The 18,495-nt window shown below is 44.0% G+C and overlaps 1 protein-coding gene across 14 annotated transcripts in view; it reads left to right on the forward strand.

Moving 5' to 3' along the window:
• Window positions 1-18,495, forward strand: part of LOC147112036 (inositol polyphosphate-4-phosphatase type I A) — a 268,422-nt gene that overhangs the window by 123,342 nt on the left and 126,585 nt on the right. For 13 of the 14 annotated variants that reach the window (XR_015079801.1, XM_085999519.1, XM_085999514.1 and 10 more), the window contains one exon: window positions 11,802-11,888. The gene's annotated coding sequence lies outside the window, so the exon portion shown is untranslated. Of the gene's footprint in view, window positions 1-2,837; window positions 2,981-11,801; window positions 11,889-18,495 lie in introns of those variants that run through there. The other variant, XM_085999516.1, reaches the window with a different exon arrangement.

Consider the following 18,495-nt stretch of genomic DNA (forward strand, 5'->3'; position numbering starts at 1 on the left):
TCAAACCATAAGTTCCCCTGCATGGTATCAAAGGGAGCTGTATAGATGCTGGGATTTTTTTTTACATCACTGTGGAGGGAGTCCCTGAATTCACATTAAATAGAACGCTGCTATTCATTTTAGCATTGACGCAATTATTTAAAAATATTGGTAATTTTAGTGCACCCCATGTGTCCTCCTAATACACTCCCCGCCGTGATACCATTTCTTGATCAACTTCCAAAGATGCAACTTTTTCTTTGTGTGGAGTGCTCTGCCCTCACTAATAGGATTTGATTGCCACCGCCCATTGGTTGGATACCCGCCAACAAGCAGTCCGCGCACACTAAACGACTTGTCCTTTGAATGATGACCAAAATTGAAATTGTTCAATGTAATTGCTACATTTTAATTTTGCCACAAGTTCTTACAAGTATTTATGGGTAGTTACACAAGTTCTTCGACCTCCGCCTAATGTAGAGTTGTTACATAGAATTTCTCACACAGAAATATGCCATTTGGCCCAACCGGTCGAGCCAGTGTTTATACTCTACACTAGCCTCCTCCCACTCTAATCACCTCTTCCCACGTTACCCCCACATCTCTGTCTTCCCATCTCCCTCATGTATGCATCAACACGTGTTCATTCTTACTGGCCGATTCTTGAATATATTCAAACTGTTCAAGTAAAATGTTTTTGTATGGAAATAATAAATTAAACAAAGTCTGGGTATGTATGCTCAAAAAATCCCCTCTTTCCACCTCTCCCCCCGCCCCCCCCCCCCCCCCCGAACAATAAGCCCTGGAAAAATATTTTTGAGATTATTGGACATGTATGTCCAAAGCCATTTGCTTCATTGCCCTGTGAATTTCTGTCAATGTTAAAGGTTTTTTAAAAAGTGACCCTGTTTGAAATAATAATAATCAACTTATTGTCATTGTTAGTGCACAAGTGCAGTACAACGAAATGTAGGCTTGCGGCTCCCGAGAGTGCACATTTGGATTAAGACATTTAAACATTCAACATACATTTGGCTTGTAGTATATTAACATAAACATAACCATAATAAAGTGCATTGGCAGATGTGCAGGCTTTAGAGTTTATTTGTGGAGTTCAGTAGGATGACAGCCCTGGGAAAGAAGCTGGTCCTAAATCTGGTCGTACAGGTGTGAATGCATCTGTAGCGTCTCCCAGATGGCAGGAGGGCGAACAGACTGTGGCTGTGGTGGGTAGGGTCTTTGATGATGGACCGTGACCTCCGTAGACAGCGTTTCTGGTATATGTGCTCTATGGTCGGTAGCCGGGTGCCGGTAATGCGTTGGGCAGTTTTGACTACCCGCTACAGGGCTTTCTGGTCATAGTAGCTACAGCTGCCATACCATACTGTGATACAGTTTGTCAGGATGCTCTCTATTGTGCAGCGGTAAAAGTTAGAGAGGATCAGGGGTGACAGGTTACATCCCTTCAGCCTCCTTAGGAAATATAGGCGCTGCTGGGCCGCCTTCACCAGAGAGGAGGTATTGAGGGACCAGGAGAGGTCTTCCTTGATGTGGACTCCGAGGAACTTAAAGCTGTCCACCCTTTCCACCACAGCCCCATTGATGTGGATGGGGGTGTGACTTCCGCCTTTAGACTTCCTGAAGTCCACAATGATTTCTTTGGTTTTCTTGATGTTAAGGGCCAGGTTGTTATCGGCGCACCACTTCACGAGATGCTGGACCTCCTCCCTGTAGGCTGACTCATCGTTGTTGGTGATCTGGCCTACTACCATGGTATCATCCGCAAACTTGATGATGGTGTTGGAACCATGAACAGCCACACAGTCGTGGGTGAAGAGGGAGTAGAGGAGGGGGCTCAGCACACATCCTTGTGGGGCCCCTGTGTTCAAGGTCGGGGGGGGGGGGAGGTGTGGTTACCTAATTTGACAGACTGTGGTCTGTTTGTTAGGAAGTCCAGGGTCCAGTTGCAGAGGGAAGTGTTCAGGCCCAGAGTGTGGAGTTTGGTGGCCAGCTTGTTGGGGACGATAGTGTTGAATGCTGAGCTGTAGTCTATGAACAGCATTCTGATGTAGGTCTCTTTACCATCTAAGTGATTCAGTGCAGAGTGTAATGCACTGTAAATGAGGGCTAAGAGTATAATTGACCTTGGCTGTGATGGCCTTCACAGTTGAATAGCCTGCCAACACTTAATGCATAAGGTGCCACATGAAGAATGGCCATTTGAGTAAGATACAGGAAGGCTGGCAGCGTGCTTAGGAGCATAGCCCATCGAGAGACGTACCTTCAAGAGAGATGGGGACACAGATGATCTGGTTAAATTATTTATTGTCTTTTTTTGCTGTGAAATTGCTGAGCATTGCGGTTTAAAAAAATTAAAAAAAATTCTATAGAAAATACAAAATTCACAGCCAGTTGTAAAAAAAAAAAGTGTATGACCTGGATTTGTATATGAAGAAAATGTGAGTTTTCAGTGAAATTGAGATAAATGGATTGAAAATCAGAATTATACTTTTACCACCTGTTGTAGCTAAATATCCTTTTTGTAAAAAAAAAAGAAACTGCAGGTTTTTAAGGGTTACTATCGCAGCATTGTGCAGCAGTGGGTGATGCATAATGCTCTGTGCCAGCCCCCTCTCCCCTCGTCTGCCCGATAATAGGACAGACAGTAAAATTGCTCAGGCCACCATCGCATGAATAAACTTGTCGGCTTCCACCCCAGTCAGTATTCATGTAAGTATTAATACCCTCAGCCTGAAATAGTTTTGGCAGCCTGTCTGTTTATGTGAGATGTCTATGGGTTGTTCAGAAGGAAGCAAGCATTAGTCACGTGGGCAAAAGCTGCTTCCTGCCTCATTGTGGGAGACTCTGTGCACTGGTTAAATGCTCCTGTCTGTGGAATGTATTGCACTGAAGTACTTGGGCCCTGTAGATGTCTGTTTAATCTGAAAGGTGACACCGCACCATTGCCCAAAGCCGAAAGCTGAAGGTTTATCTGTACTGTGTAAGTGAAGGTTGCTTGTTATTTGGAGCGTGTTAGGCTGTTAAGTGATTTTTTTTGTACTGTAGGTGATGCAGTTTGACATGATGGCCCTGGAGCAGCTTTAACATCTTGTAATAGATGTGATTGTGCGCAAGTTTGCACTTGATATTGGACCAGATCTTCGAATGACCTGTCACTGAACTGTAATTTATTTTTAAATAGTGCTGTAACATGATTATTTCAATTTAATGCTGCTGCTTCAGGCCCGAGCTGCGCTGCGCGAAAGCTATCCATAATTAATGACCAAGAACCTATGCCCTATTTCAAAACAGGTTTTTCGGTGGAGAATTTGAATGTTTTAAAAACATTTTTTAACTTTTTTGAAGCAACTGTAGAATCTGGAGCATGTAATGGATTGGGCCACAATATTCAGAAAATGTGTTCTTTAATGAATGCGAAAGGCTGATTGATTTCATGTATGTACAGGGAAGGATGCTTCACACTTGAAGACTTTTATAATAGTAAAAAAAAAACAGCATTTATATAGCCCGTTATTGCAGGGCTATGGGGAAAGAGCAGGGGAGCGGGACAGATTGGATGGCTGCTTCAAAGAGCCGGCACAGGCACGATGGGCTGAATGGCGGCCTCCCGTGCTCTAATTCTATGAATTGTTACAGCTGGGACCCACAGTACTCTCAGTACTGCAGCAGGTCCAGTTTGAGCAATAGAATTTAAAAACATTTTACGAGTAGTACTGTACTCCGTACACGTTATATAGGTTGTACAAGTGCTTCAGTCAGTTGAGCACTGAGCTCCGTACCAGAAGTTTGTGTTCATGATCCCAGCAGGGTTCATTTGGCTTTTCATCCTTTTCGGGGTGGATAAAATGAGCACTTTGAGGTATGAGGGGAAAGCAGAAGACTGCATTTACACACTGCTTGCGACACTGTCACTATCGGTCATTGGACATTTGGCTGTTTAGCTTTAGAAACTGGGATTAGCCCCAAGTTCAGCAGAGCACCTCCTACCAATGTATGATGCACATTTTCACAGCAACTATCCTTAAAGCATTGCAAATGAACCTGGAAATGTATTGCTATCGGGAGACTTCCAGCCAATGTTCCCCCTAAATTTTTTTTCGGGTGCATGGTCCCTTTTAACGGGCTGTGCGGCCCATTCAAAGTTACGCGCATGCAGGAAATTTCAAGTTTGAAAAGCTGGTCCCAGGGTGCATGGTAGACAGCTGCACAGCTTAACGGGAACATTGCTTCCATCACACCATTTGTCACTGCATTAGAACCCAGAGTAGGCCTGCACCATGCAGCCCATCTTGTTTTTATTGTATGTATATGCAAGCACACAGAATATACACTCAATCTCTAAATATGATACAAGGTGTAGATCTAATTTGTACTAGGAGGTGCCAGCTTCATGAAAATTGTTTGACCAATCTTTTTTCACTTGTTTATAAACACACCTGGTATAAAATACAGCGAAATAAGTCATTGCATCACTAGAGTGCAACATCATGAAAATGATGCATGGCACTTTTTTTCCTGCTCCAAATACATAGGAACAGGAGCAGGCCATTCAGCCCCTCGAGCCTGTTCCGCCATTCAGTTAGATCATGGCTGATCTGTATCTCTACTCCATTTACTCACCTGTGCTCCACATCTTTTGGATACCCTTCTCTAACAAAACCTAGCCATCTCAATCTTGAAAATTTCAATTGACACAATATCCACAGCCTTTTGGGGGTAAGTTCCAGATTTCCACTACCCTTTGTGGAAAAAGTGCTTCCTGATTTCACTCCTGAACAGCCTAACTAATTTTAAGATTATGCCCCCTTCTTGATTTCCACCCCCCCTTCAGAGTTTCTCTGTATATACACAATCAAACCCCTTTATAATTTGAAAGACTTCGATTCGATCACCCCTCCACTTTCTAAACTCTGGGGAATACAAACCAAGTTTATGCAATGTCGAATGGGCTCTCCTGATAGCTCAGTGGGGGAAATGCACCACCCCGTGTAATACTAAACCATACAGACCAAGTCTCAAGTCTAGCCTATGTTCTGGCATCTTGACAGCAGTGGGGGCAGTTCACTGGGCTCAGCATAACTCCCAAATTCTATTCAGTCACTCTGGAAAATATATGGACGCCAAATAAGGGCCAACATTGTCGAGTAGTCTGTAGATGCTTACTACCTGAGCTCAAAGATCATGAATAAGTGAGGTACTGAAGTGCTGCTAATACCTGTAGGACTGTACTCCATCATGAGGCAAACAACGCTCCTGCTGATCAGGAATTGCTTGGAGTCGTCGTCATCTTTCGGATGGTAGTAGCAAAAGCAAGTCAAATGTCAATATTGAAGTTGGATATCCAGGCCAAAGCTTCCGGTGTAACAGAGTGGATATCTTGTAGGCTGCCTGCGAATTTCCTCTGAGGGCAGTGCGCAATGATGTGCTCCAGGGTCTGATTAGGAGCTCCACAGTCGCATGATGGGGATGCTTTAATCTTCCATCTATGGAGAAGATGGCAGCATCCACCATGACCGGTTCTGAGGTGGTTGATGGTTGTCCACTGTTTGTGAGGAAGGTTTGATCCTTCAAGTTGTACTGTGGGGTCCTCGATAAGGAAGCCATTCCGTATGTCGCAGTTCTTCCAAGCATTTTGCTATCAGTCATCAAGGGTGAGGGGAGATCGCTGAAAGGCTTCAGCGACTGTCCAAAATGGCCGCCTAGATTTGAGAGGGGTTGGTGGTAGGTTGTTCAAGTCAGCTTGGATTGGCATGTCTTTGGTTTAGCAGTTGTGTTCTCTGGAGACTGCGTAGGTGTGGTGGTGTGATGTTTGTAAGCACTGGCAGCCAAGGTGTTGGTGTCGATAAAAGCATACCGATGATCATTCTCCTAGTAGAATTCAGCTGGACATCAACGGATTTGACATACAGACTCGATAGCCATGCCGGAGAGCAGTACTCTGCTGTGGAGTACACCAGGGCGCGTGCTGCCATACGGAGGGTTTGAGCGTCTGCTCCCCATGTGGATCCGGTGAGTTTCTGGATCAAGTTGACCCTACTCTTTAGTTTCTCCCCAAGGTTCTGGAGATGTTGCCTATATGACAGGGTGCGACCAAGCGTGACTCCTAAATAGGAGGGTTTTTATGGCATGGTTTACTTCTGCGCCGCAAAAGGAGACTTTCAAAGCTTGGTTTGCTTGATGGGTGTTGAGGTGGAATGTCGAGGTGACGGTATTTTGCGGGTTTGGCCGAAGTCGCCATCGACGGAAGTAGGCCTCCGTCCTCTAAATCACTGGTCAGGGTCTCCTCGGTGATGAACAGATTCATGTTTTGTGTGGCCAAGGCAAAGTCATCAGCGTATGTGAACTTGCAGGATTGTGTTTCGGGCAGGTCACTGGTGTAAACGTTGAATAACATGGGTGCCAGGACAGAACCCTGTGGGAGTCCGTTGTTCAATGTCCTATATCTGCTCTTCTGGGTGCCAGAGTGTACACGGTTGTGAAGTATGGAGTTGAGAAGATGGATCGTTGTTCTGCTGGGTAAAATGGTGGAGAGCTTGGAAAGCAGTCCATGCTTCCATACTGTGCCATACGCCGCGGACAGGCCCACAAGTGCTACGGCGGTCTTGTACTGGCGCTGGAAGACTGCTTCGATGTGCGTTGTTAAAGGTACCACTTGGTCACAGCAGTTACGGCCGCTCCGGAAGCCCGCTTGCTCCTTAGGAATGGTTGGCTCAATGATGGGAGCTAGTCTGTGGCGTAGTAACCTCTCCAGGAGTAGTGCCTGGAGTTAGGTCACAGATCAGCCATGATCTCATTTGAATGGCGGAACAGGCTTGAAGGGCTAAATGGCCTACTCCAGATCATCTGTTCCTATGTTAGACCCAGAGTAAAGTGCTCTCTGACATAAGGTGGGGCAGTCATACTGTAGCACTGTCCAGAAACCTCACATGGTTTTACTGTTGTAATGCAGTACAGGAATCTCTTTTTTTTATCCGGGACCGGCGTGGTGCCGGTTGATCAAAAAGTCCGGATTACAGAGAGGTATACTTGCCAAGGTACGAGAGCCCTGTACACGGCCACAGGTGCAGGAGCCCCGATTACCCGGCACGTTTGCAGGAACCCCGATTACACGGCCACAGATCCAGGAACCCCGGTTACACGGCCACTAATATATAGTAAAACTTACCTGAACCTACTCCTGAATTTTGCCGGCTAAGAGAGATTTCCGGATATTGAGGTGCCGGTTGAGAGTTTCCTGTCCCTAATGATACAGATGCTCTTTATAATGGATGAATTGAAGTCAGGAAAGAAAGAGAGAATTTGCAATTATGCAGTGATTTATCACCTCCCTCAAGATTTCCCAAGGCCCTTCACTTATAATGAATTATTTTGAAGTGCAATCCTTGATGCTATGTAAGCAAATGCCGTAGCCTTTTTTACACACCGCAGGGCCCCACAACTAGCAATGAACGAATGACCAATTAATCTATTTTTGGTAGCATTGGTTGGGGGAAGAATGTTGGCCAGGACATCTGGAGAGAAGAAAATGATCTTGGAATGCAAACTTTTTCATTTTTTTAGTTAACAATTCAAACTGAACATCCTGCTTTCAGGATAGTTGGAGGATATGACATTCAGCCATCATGGACTTTATCAATGGATTATACCAACTTGACCTTAATTCAGTACAAAATTAGGTTAATTAGAAAAAGGATTTCTTCCAGCTCAAACCAAAATACCTCATCATTATGGTTCGGAGATGATCTATTAATGCTAATTTACATGTGCAAACTAGGTTAATCAGAAAATGAACTTCCCCATTTTGCACCATTTCCCCAGCAAACACCCACTGGTTCATTACTGGCATTACCAGCAGAAAGTGTTATTGCACAATTTTGATATTTTATCCTGTGCCGGTGGAACGCAGTTCAGTTACAGTCAGAGTCATAACGGCACAGAAGGAGGCCCGTCGAGTCCGTGCCGGCTCTCTGTGTAGAGCAATTCAGTCAGTCCCATTCCCCCGCTCTATCCCCATAGCCCTGCAAGTTTATTTCCCTCAAGTGCCTATCCAGTCTCCCCTTGAAAACACGGAGTGTCTCCGCTTCCACCACTTCTGTCGGCAGCGAATTCCAGGTCCTCACCACTCGCTGCGTTATTAAAAAAAAAAAAAAAAGTCCCCCCCCCCCCCAAGTATCTCTTGCCCAAAACCTTAAATCTGTGTCCTAGTCCTTGTACCATCAACTAGTGGGCACAGCCTTTCCCCATCTAGCCTATCCAAACCCATCATAATCTTGCACACCTCTATCAAATCACCCTGCAACCTCCTTTGCTCTAATGAAAACAAACCCAGCCTCTCCAGCCTGTCCTTGTAGCTAAGATCCCCCATCCCCGGAACCATTCTGGTAAATCTCCTCTGCACCCTCTCGAGTGCCTTCACATCCTGCCTGAAGTGTGGTGACCAGAACTGGACGCAATACTCCAGTTGTGGCCTAACCAGCGCTTTATAAAGGTTCAGCATAACTTCTCTACTTTTGTACTCAATACAGGAAACTTTGTGTTATCCGGAGGCTAAATGTCCAGCAAGCTCGAGCCACCGGCAAAGATCAGGAGCCGGTTTTTTTTCTTTTCATTTCTTTTTGTTGCTTTTTTCTCAACAGTCAAGCTCTGCAAGGTCTGTAGCTAAGCAACAGCTTCAGCTAGAGACGCTTGCCGACTGTTTAGAAGCTGTTGTTAAGCAACAGGGTTTGTTGATTCACACAGAGCTGAAAATCTCCGTATGTTTCAACATTAGCGCTGGAGTGTCCGGCAGTTTTGAGGGAACGGTAACAGCTCGGTCCCGTCGGTGCCGGATAGCGTGAAGTTTCCTGTACCTCCTATTTATGAAGCCCAAGATCCCATATGCTTTGCCAACCACTCTCTCAATATGTCCCGCCACCTTCAGGGACCTATACACATTAACTCCCAGGTCCCTGTGTCCCTGCACACACTTAAAACTGTGCCATTAAGTATATATTGCCTCTCCCCTGTTCCTTCTGCCAAAATGCATCACCTCACACTTCATATTTTCTACATAGTCACTACATATTTTACTGAAATGCCTATTTTTGGAAAGTTTGTTTGGAAATGTAAACTTGCCAATTACTGTGATGATTAGCTCATTCCTATCAAATTCCTTTCTCTGCTACTTTAACAATAGACATGAATCCATTTAAAATGGGTTCATACCTCTGTTCAAAATAGCAGAGGGCAGAATTTGATGAAGTACGTTGAGCTTTCATATAACTTTTCCTATAACATCACTCACTGTAATTTCCAGGTGTAGGCCGTGGCTCAGTGGGTAGCACTCTTGCCTCTGAGTCAGAAGGTTGTGGCTTCAAGTCCCCACTCCAGAGACTTGAGCACATAATCTAGGCTGACACTCCAGTGTAGCACTGAGGGAGCAGAGCGCTGCACTGTCTGACGTGCTGTTATGAGATGTTAAACCGACTTCCCCCCCCCCCCCCCCCCCCCCTCAGGTGGATGTAAAAGATCCCATGGGATTATTCGAAGAAGAACGGGGGGGGCTCTCCCCTGTGTCCCACTGTCGTATGACAGGAAAAGCTTCTAATGGGATGTCTAGTTTGGCTAGCCATTCAATGGCCTCCTGAGATGCCGAGTGGAGAAATGCAACAGTTGTTAGTGGGCAAGTTGATGTGACGTGTTCCATGGTCTGGGACTCATGGCCACCGTCGCATTTCGGGCCGTCCCTCGTCTTCCGCTTGTGGAGCGGGTGGCTGCATCGTCCACGCCCTGTGAGATTCGGTTGAGTACTGTCCACTGTCTGTCTTCGAGTGAGGTCGAAGACAGGGACCTCTGCTGGTGGGTCAGTGATGAGGTGTTGGTTCTGTGTCCCGGCCAATATTTATCCCTCAACCAACATCACTGGTCATTATCCCATTGCTGTTTGTGGGGCCTTGCTGTGTGCAAATTAGCTGCTGTGTTTCCTACATTACAACAGTGGCTATACTTCCAAGTATTTAATTGGCTGTAAAATGCATTTGGACCCCCCTGAGGTTGTGAAAGGTGCTATATAAATGCAAGTCTTTGTTCTTTCTCACTGTAATTTCCAGCCTCAAACATAACGTTGCAGGTCACGCACAGAGTAAATATTAAACATTTAACAAAGATGGACAGTATCATTGTTAGTCACAGGTGTAATGGATGAATTCCTGTGTGAGCCAGTTCATAAATTTTGAACTCTATTGATGTGTCTATACTGCAGTAATACAGCGCAGAAAACAAATATTGCAATTGTTTTCAACATTAGGACTTGGCATTAGGGAGCCGCCACTAGCGTAGTTTTATGTTTGAATATATTCTTCTGTGAAGGTTGTGGGTTCACACTCCCTTGCGGAATTCAAGATGAAATATAGGCTGCCACTTCACCGCAGCACTAAGGAAGAGTGCTGCACTCGGGTGCCGTCTTTCAGATGAGATGTTAAACCAAAGCTTTTGTCTGCCTGCTTGGGTAGATATAAAATATATCTTGAGTAGTGTATCCAGTTCTAGTCACACAGACGTAAAGAAGACATTCACATGCTGCAGACTGCAAAGAGGAGCCCAATATTGGGGGAGTGGTCCTAGTTATGAAGAAAATCTGCAGATAGTTGGACTCTTCATCCTTGAAAGGAGATGTCCAATGGGTGCTCTGAGGTATACTGTAAATGGTATTGAAAAGGTATATCTGTAAAATTACTTTAAATTGTGAGGGTAGGAAAAGGAGTCTCTGGTTTAAACTATTAAAATAGCAAATTTAGGACCAGTTTCTGGAGGTTTTCCTTCATACACAGTGGCCAACACTTGGCATGGACTTCCAGGAAACCGTGGTGGAGGCAGAATCCCTAGAATCATTTAAAAAGTCATTAGATGCTGCGATAGGGGGAACTTGAGGGTATTTTGGATGGGTGAACTAAGATGGGCAAAATTTAGAATATAAAAAGCCCTAGTAATAGATGCCGATGTTGGTGCTGCTGCTTGACTCTGATCAGGGCTGTGGAGCTGAACCTTTTATAAACATTGACTGTGGGCCACCCTTCGTCGTAGGCCATACACACACTTCTGAATTTCTGACAATGTGAGATATATAATTGGGCGATAATAACTGGGTGTTTTAAACTCCTTCAGGCAACCCCCAAAAATAGCTGCAAGTTTTGCCTCCGTGTTGCCTTCAAGTGACTGCTTACAGTGCAGAGAGAACCATGGCTTCAGTAACAAACTCCCTTGCATTCCTACAAATGAATTCACATTTAATGGTTTACACAGACTGCAGTACTATTGGAATTGGTTCGAAGATGTTAATCTTCTGTATCGTACAGTCAATGCCATCACTAAGATTTTGGTGAAGTGTAATGGTGTCAGTGTGAAATGTCCATGAGCTGTGAAATATGTCCAACGGTACCATTATAGGGTTCCTCCAAATTTTTGTCTGCAGGATATCATTTTGAGCTACAAAACACGTGGGTGGAGCAGCAGCAGTTACAGGTCTGTCACTGTTGGAGGTTTAGTGGAAATGTTGAATTATGAGAATCACACCAATATTCTAACAAGGTCACTGAAGTGTGATTTTTGCTGTAGTGTTTTAATACCAAATAAACCCAGAGCCAACACTTAGAGGAGATATGCTGGCCGGCAGTGAGAAATGCTGAATACCTCGAAGTGAAACTAACCAGACAACTCCGAACAGTGTGAACCATCCCTCATCTTAGTACTGGAGCAAAAAACGTTTCAACAAAAAGAAAATTGATTACAGGTTTTAAGTTTTCATTTTTCTTTACTCTTCTAAGGTGGAACATGGAAGTAGCAAAACTATTTTAAGATGAAGAAATGCAGATTCAACCTTCAATAACGCAAGCAAACCAATCTTGCTCCATGTAAGTAACGGAAGTGTATTCTAAGGATTTATACGTAACCACTTTGTGAATTTGTTAAACTTTTACAGTTTAAGTCTGATTACAGTGTGTTGCTTTCTGTCTTTTTCCGTTTCAGAAGATTTTTAGTTTAATATATTTGATACTGTTGATATTGTGTTAACCTGTGTTTTGGAAGAAACAAAGCCCTCTGGATGTTCCAGCTTAGTTCCTCTATTAAAATAGGTACTTGTAGATTCTCCCTCCTTTCCGTTCTGCTACAGTATTTGCCTTGACCCATCATTGCTCACCTAGGAGTGCCTGGAAGAACTTTGCAATTGTTACTAGAATTGTTGCAAGATTAGTTGAGTGAAATTGACTTTTACATTTTACTGAAAAGGATGCTCTCTAAGTTTGTGACAATCCCGTGTAAGGTGATCTGTGTCTTCTCTTCCCCAATTGGTGCATATTCCAATGTGACCAGAATAATAGATGGCAGATAGGTTACAAAATAAATGAGAATTGCTAGAATCATAGAATGAGACAGCGCAGGAGGAGGCCATTCAGCCCACCGTGCCTGTGCCGGCTCTTTGAAAGAGCTGTCCAATTAGTTCCACTCCCCTGCTCTTTCCTGTAGCCCGATACATTTTTCCCATTCAAGTATTTATCCAATTCCCTTTAGAAAGTTATTATTGAATCTGCTTCCACCACCTTTGCAGGCAGTGCTTTCCTGGTCATCATAACTCACTGCATAAATGTTTTTTTCCCCTCATGTCGCCTCTGGTTCTTTTGCCAATTACTTTAAATCTGTGTCCTCTGGTTACTGACCCTTCTGCCACTGGAAACGGTTTCTCCTTAGTTACTCTATCAAAACTCTCATGATTTTGAACAACTCTATCAAATCTCCCCTTAACCTTCTCTTTACTCTAAGGCGAACAACCCCAGTTTCTCTAGTCGCTCCACGTAACAATTCTTTCATCCCTGGTGCCATTCTGGTAAATCTCCTTTGCGCCCTCTCTAAGGCCTTAACATCCTTTCTAAAGTGTAGTGCCCAGAATAGGGGACAATACTCCAACTGGGGCCTAACCAGTGTTTTATAAAGTTTTAGCATAACTTCCTTGCTTTTGTACTCTATGTATCTATTTATAAAGCCAAGGCTCCTGTATTTCTTTTTAACAGCTTTCTCAATTTGTCCTGCCACTGATTACTACATTTAAGTTTCGTGTCTACAAATTTTGAAATTATGCCTTTTATACCCAAGTCCAGGTCATGTATATCAAAAAGAGCATTGGTCCCAACACCGACCCCAGAAAGACACCACTGCACACTTCCTTCCAGTCTGAAAAACAATTGTTCACCACTACACTCTGCTTTCTGTTCCTTCGCCAAATTCTTACCCACACAGCTGCTGCCCCTTTAATCCATAGGTTTCAATTTTGCTAACCAGTCTATTATGTGGTATTTTATCAGACGCCTTTTGAAAGTCCACATACATAACATCAACCATACTACCTTCATCAACCCTCTCCATTACTTCATGAAAGAACACGATCAAGTTAGTCAAACACAATTTGCCTTTAAGAAAGGCATCTTTTGTTTATTGTCCCATTACCATCTCCTTTTGCTTTGTACTATCATCCCTTTTGTCATTTAATCTCTCCTGCCTTCCACCCATCACAGACCTTCCCTTTTGTTCTTTCCTCCCCTCCCCCCTTTCACTGCCTCTGCACCTGCTTAACATCTGTTACATCTCTAACTTTTCCAGTTCTGATGAAAGGTCATCGACCTGAAACGTTAACTCTGTTTCTCTCTCCGCAGATGCTGCCTGACCTGCTGAATATTTCCAGCATTTTCTGTTTCTATTTGCCTTTAAGAAATCCTTGCTGGCATTCATTTATTAACCCAGATTTTTCCAAGTGCCAATTAATTTTGTCCCGGATTATTGTCTCTAAAGATTTCTCCACCATCGACGTTAGGCTGACTGGCCTGTAGTTGGTTTATCCCCCTCCCCTTTTTTTGAACAGGGGTGTAACATTTGCAATCCTCCAGTCCTCTGGCACCACCTCCATATCTAAGGAGGATTGAAAGATTGTGGCCAGATCCTCTGCTATTTCCACCCTTGCTTCCCTCAGCAACTCTGGATGCATCCCATCCGGACCGGGTGACTACCTGCATATTATCTATTTTTATCCTATCCAATTTCTCGACCATCTCCTCATTGGCATTGGCAGCCTTCTCTTCAGTGAAAACAGATGCAAAGTACCTTGGTTAGGCCCTGTGCCTCCACAATATCATATACTTTTTGGTCCCTAATCAGCCCCACCCTTTCTCTGACTACCTTTTTACAATTTTTATGTTTATAAGACTTTTGGGTTCCTTTTTATGTTATCTGCTAATCTACTCTCATGTACTTTCTGCCCCTCTTATTTCCTTTTTCAGTTCTCTACTTTCTGTATTTAGCTTGGTTCTCTCTTGAATTATGAACCTGCTGATATTTATTGCCAGCTTCCTTTTTCTGTTTCATTTTAATCTCTATCTTTAATCACCCAGGGGGCTCTAGCTGTCGGATGCCCTTCCTTTCCCCCTTGTGGGAATGTGTCTAGTCTGTACCCAAGCTATCTCGTCTTTTCTTGCGATATAAGAGGCCTTCAAACAGCTGTGACATTGGAACAGTTACCATGACATCTTGTGTCACTGAAGAAACAATTGTTAGTTTTGTACAACACTATACTAACAAGAATTTTGTGATAACTCTCTTTTTACTAAATATCATTTTGGTAATTATGTTATTATTTATGGTATAAAGTGTTTCTCCGTTTCTGAAATGAAAACCAACACGACTGTGAATTATTGAGTGCAGCAATCACATGAAGAGTTGATAACTCTTGGTAACAGGGAATTTGATCCCTGAATGCTGGGTTGGAAAGCAAACACCTTAAACTCCCTGTTGCAGTGAAATCATCCCGGTGTCTTTTTGGTTTACAGCCTGTGTTGGTCAAAGGTACTCTTCCAGAATACTTGAGTAAATGGCCCTCGGGTAGAGTTTTGTGGTTAAATCAGGCTTCAGTTTATCTGTACATTTTAGAATCTTGAAAACTGCAGTAAGGTCTCCCGAGTCATTTTTTTTTTCTCCCAAGAATTCTAAGTTGCCTCAGACTTTCCTAACACCTCAGGTGCATAATCTCTGGTATTGGTTTGTTACGTTCCTCTGTACCCACTCTAAAAACCAGTATTTCCGCAAAAATTATGCACCGTCTTTTAGGTTGTGCCAAGCTTGGCAGTCTTTAGCAGTTCATATTGTCTTCCAGGACTTCTGTTCTAATCTTTTTGGCAATACAGCACAGGATGTTGCTTGCTTATCTACTATTGTGTATTAGGCTGATTGAAAACAAACGGAGAGCTATTCACCACGACCCCAGAGCCCTGTTTTCTATTACGATATACCTTATATTCTTGCTGCTTATTATTTTTTCCTAGTGTCAACTTGCAAGTGTCTATATTTAAACATCTGTGATTTCTCAGTGCAGCCACCTCAATCTATCCAGACCTCTCTGCAAAATAGGATATAGGTCTTGGAAAGTGGACTAGGTTGACTTTGCGAACTTCACAATTGCTGCTTAAATTTGTATTATTAAGTTGCCAGCTGATAAATAATTTCAATAATACAAGTTTATTGTTAGTCCCATCATAGAGAAAGATTGTAAGAATGTAATAAATCGTACATGTGCACACTATGGGAATGATATGCTCATAATAATAATTCAACAAGTACATGAACAACGAAATGTGATCTTGCATGCTCCCATGAGTCCAGTACAAATAACATTAACATTAAACGTAAATAGCACCGTCCTGGGAGAAGCAAAGCCGCTGCGTCTGTGCGCGCTGCCATTCCATTTCCACCATTCCTCCTGTCCGACAATCTTCAGCCCAACGCCCGGGCCTGCTCACCAGCCGCCCCTCCCGGGGCTCCTTCCGTGACCTTCTCACCAACCGCCCCTCCTCGGGGCTCCTTCCGTGACCTTCTGCACCTGGTCTTCCCTGATGGTCACCCCTCCAGGTACTAACCAGGCCTGGCTCTGCTTAGCTTCCAAGCCTTGCCAGTGACCCTGTCCCTAGTCCCAGGAACAGGGCTAAAAGTTTGAAATGATAGATATCTGACAGGAATAATTGTTTTCTTGGGGTAAGAGTATATTTCAAGGTGACCTAATTAAGGTTTGAGATTAAGAAGGGAATTACTGAAGTTGATCCAGGCAATTTGTTCACATTGATGGAGTTCAAATACCAAGGGACAAAAGTTTAAAAAAAAAAAAAAAATTAGGAAATTAAGAGCAAGAAGAAATAGTAGTGAAAGTTCTCAAAGGGTAATGGACATGTGGAATAAGTTACCATTGAAGCTGACGGTGTAAAAGGGTCTAAGAGACAATTTAGGTGTGTTTCTGGAGGAGATTTGATGATGAGGTGGGTGGTGAGTTGACCTATCAAAAATAGACAAGGGCTTGTTGGCCATAATGGCCTTTTCTTTTCACAAATTGCGCTCTTAATCTGCTATAATATATGGCCACTCATATAGTCAGGAAACACCAGTGGTTTCATTTTAAAGTTGTCCCATCCTTACCAGAAAGAAATAAAAGGAAATTCTGGAAATCTGAAATAAGCCTCAGCCCTTGCTCTTGTCCAACAGTTAGGAGGTTCTTGTTCCCTGTGGGGGCGAGAGCAGGCACTGCAGTGAGGATGAGCAAACTGACCACAGCACAGTGGTACAGGGAGCCATTCAAGTGGGGGGAGCAAAAAGAAATGTGGTAGTGGTAGGTGTGTCTGTGTGTTGATAGAGACACTGAAGACAGGAGTTGGTTTCATAGGTGTTTACTAAACAAAGTCTGGAGGGGAACTAACTGATACAACACACTATACAGGCTTATATAGCCCGAGTGGCCATTACCGGCATTACAGTACACATGGGGCTCTTAAAGGCACATACACTACAATTCCTCCCCTTTTAGCCAACCAGTACATAATATTTTAAGTAATTATTAATTACATGTTACAAGAAAAATAATCTACACATTGCTGCAGTTAATTAATTATAAGTCAGTCTCTCTGGAGGCTTCCTGACTCGGTCCGGATAACGCCTCAGTGGTGTAGTAGTTTCTGGTGGTGTAGTAGGTTCTTTTGGCAAGGCTGATTCGGCTTGAATGCCAGTGTCGGGTTCATCGGGTTCCAGTATCACCGGATCGGAGGTAGATATGGGTATCTCTACTTCATCGTTAGGCGTATAGAGTTGTGGTGTAGGTTGTCCCTTTTCGGATGACTCTGTGATTTGGTCAGCATGGCGCCTTTTATTATGCTTTCTCCGATGCCCACGGTATACATCAGCGGTCCTAGTCGTGTGCAGATAGTTCCAGGCTGCCATTTCTCGGTACGGTAGTCCCGGGCCAAAACTTGTTGACCTATCTGGAAGGTTCTAGTTGGCCTTTCATTCATGCCTTGAAATTGCCGGTCCTCCACGTCCCTTCTGATGTTGGGCTTGATCAAATCCAGCCGGCATCTTAGGCTTCTATTGAAGAACATCATGGCGGGAGTTTGGTTTGTAACCATATGTGTTGCATTCCTGTATGCGAACAAGAAGTTATCCACCTTGTGCTGAAGTTTTATGTCTTCATTACCCATGGCCTTCTTGAAGGTCTGGACAAACCTTTCAGCCAATCCATTGGTGGCGGGATGGTATGGGGCGGACGTGTAGTGCTTAACCCCATTATTTTTTAAGAACTTCCTGAATTCTTCGGACACAAATTGCGGTCCATTATCAGAACAGATCTGTTCCGGCAGCCCATTCCTGGCAAATATGGTCCTTAATACTGTGATGGTTTTTTCCGTGGTAGTGGTGGACATCTTTATTACCTCCGGCCACTTGGAGTGTGCATCAACCGCGATTAAGAACATTGAGTCGATAAATGGACCAGCAAAGTCGATGTGTACCCTTTGCCAGGGAGATGAGGGCCACTCCCATGGATGTAGAGGGGCTTGGGGTGGAGCGTTTTGGACCTTCTGGCATCCTAGGCAGCTCTTGGTCATTTCTTCGATGTCTCCATCGATACCTGGCCACCATACAAACGCCCTGGCTAGGTTCTTCATTTTCACTCCACCCAGATGCCCCTCGTGAAGCTCCTTTAGAACTTTATCCTGGAGTTTGGGTGGAATCACCACTCTGGATCCACACATCAAGGTTCCTCAGCACACTGACAGCTGTTCTCTTCTTTGCGAGAATGCTGGCAACAGTGGTTCGCCATGTGCTGGCCATCCCTTCACTGTTAAATCGTAGACTCGTGAGAGAGTCGGGTCATTTCTCGTCTCCCTTTCAATGGCAGAATTTGTTACTGGTAGACATTCCACTATGGTTGAGTGGAACATCTCTACTGTAGGTGCCTCTTCTATCGTTGGCAACGGTAGGCGCGATGAACCGTCAGCATTCCCATGCTGTTTTGATCCTTTGTATTCTATGTTGTATTGGTGTGCCCCTAGAAAAAGGGACCACCTCTGTAGCCTTTGCGCTGTAATAATGGGAACACCCTTTTTAGGGTTGAATATGGAGATGAGGGGTTGATGGTCAGTCAACAAGGTAAATTTTTGT

The sequence above is a fragment of the Somniosus microcephalus genome, chromosome 10 (assembly GCF_052327205.1).
Source record: "Somniosus microcephalus isolate GS21.2 chromosome 10, FLI_Smic_1.0, whole genome shotgun sequence".
Classification (NCBI taxonomy): Eukaryota; Metazoa; Chordata; class Chondrichthyes; order Squaliformes; family Somniosidae; genus Somniosus; species Somniosus microcephalus.